We start from the raw sequence: 1,904 nt of genomic DNA, 5'->3' as shown, positions 1-1,904 counted from the left end.
TGCGCAGGCGCAGTGTCCCCGCCCCTGGAGTTCGAGAAAAGTGAACAGCACTGTGACGTAGGGGATCCCTTCGCTAGCAGCCAATGAGAACGGAGTTCTTGAGTGTGAAGGCGGGGCCTCCAGGGAGAGTGGGGCTCAGCTTCCCTTCACCTGGGAGGGGCCTAAGGACCCTCCTGGGCCCTGGAGGAATGCGTTCTTTCAAAGAATGGTACCACCCACTGCCCCAGCCCTGCAACCAGCCCTGCAGCGTCAGAAAGGCAAAGCCCTGCCCTCCCAGACCTACTGGATCAGCAACTCTGGGGGCAGGGCCTACGATGGGTTTTGCATGGAAGTTGGGTATGTGGGGGTGACGGCAAAGGACATCTCCCAACATGGAACACTGATGATGAAATTGGGAAGCCCGAATTTATTTGAGGGTGAAGTTTAAAGGACAAATGACACACCTGAGAAGATATTTACAATATGTACGAAAGCGTTCGCAGCGTGGATGTAGAAAGAGCGTGTTTTCTGTTCCTGCTGGGACCCATTACCACACGCTTGGCTTAAAGCAGCTCCTGTTGTATTCTCTCTCCGGCCAGGAGGTCAGAGGTCCAGCAGCGCCAGGTGCTCATCCCAGGCCTGAGTCAAGGTGTCAGCGCCTGGGGCAGGCTCAAGGAGGCGGCTGGCAGAATTTACTGCCCTTGGGGTTAGGACTGAGGTCCCCACTGCTGAAGGTTGGCCAGGGGACATTCCCAGCTCCTAGAGGCCACTGCATCTCTTCACTCATGGCCCCTCGGTCATCAAAACCATCTCGAGCGCATTGCATCCTTTTCATGCTCCGAATGAGAGGCTTCAAAATGCCTTCCGAGATCTTTCTGGCTTTGCCTGCGGCCACATCTCTTTGCTTTCAAGGTCTCATGCAATTATACTGGGCAGCCCGGATAATCCAAGGTCATCTTCTTCTAGTATTTAAGATCAGCTGATTAGTAACTTTAATTACATCTGCAAAATCCTTTTTTTTCCCCCATTCTTTTATTAAGGTATTACATGTGTACATATCTTCCCATTGCCCCCCACCCCCACCCCTGCAAAATCCCTTTTGCCTCTAACCTATCATAACTACAGGCCTGATGCCAGTGGGTGAAGGTCATGGGGGCCAAAATTCTGCCTCCCAAGCTCAGAAAAGTCAGTTAAAAAAAAAAAGATTAAATTCTCCATAGATAGGAACGGGGCAAAGAACATGAGCCAGAAGTTCACAAAAGCCCACCAGAGTGGCTCGGTTGATTGAGCATCATCCTGTGCAACAGAGGGTTGCTGGCTCAACTCCTGGTCGGGGCACATGCCTGGGTTGCAGTTGCAGTCCTTGTGTCGGGCCTGTGCAAAAAGGCAGCTGACGTTTCTCTCTCTTTCTAAACATGTCCTCTGGTGAGGATTGAAAAAGTAAAAAATATTTTTTTTTTAAGTTCACAAAAGAAAATATATCAACAATGAATGTGTGAAACAAAGCTCCGCCTCAGTAGAAGAGATGCTGATTAAAATAACAATGAGCCCTAGCCGGTTTGGCTCAGTAGCTAGAACGTTGGCCAGCAGACTGAAGGGTCCTGGGTTCGATTCCAGTCAGGAGCACATACCACAGTTGCAGGCTCCTCCCCGGCCTGGGCCCTGGTTCAGGGCCAGTGCAGGAGGCAACCAATAGATGTGTTTCTCTCATATCGATATTTCTCTGTCTTTCCCTCTCTCTCTCCCACTCTCCCTAAAAATCAATGGAAAAATATCCTCAGGGCCCTAGCCAGTTTGGCTCAGTGGATAAAGCGTAGGCCTGTGGACCAAAAGGTCCCGGGTTCGATTCCAGTCAAGGGCATGTACTTAAGTTGCAGGCTCCTCCCTGGCCAGGGCCCTGGTCAGGGCGCATGCAGGAGGCAACG

Source organism: Cnephaeus nilssonii (genome assembly GCF_951640355.1).
Source record: "Cnephaeus nilssonii genome assembly, chromosome: 13".
Lineage (NCBI taxonomy): Eukaryota > Metazoa > Chordata > Mammalia > Chiroptera > Vespertilionidae > Cnephaeus > Cnephaeus nilssonii.
The sequence above is the reverse complement of the archived record's forward strand: the minus strand, read 5'-3'. Positions refer to the sequence as shown.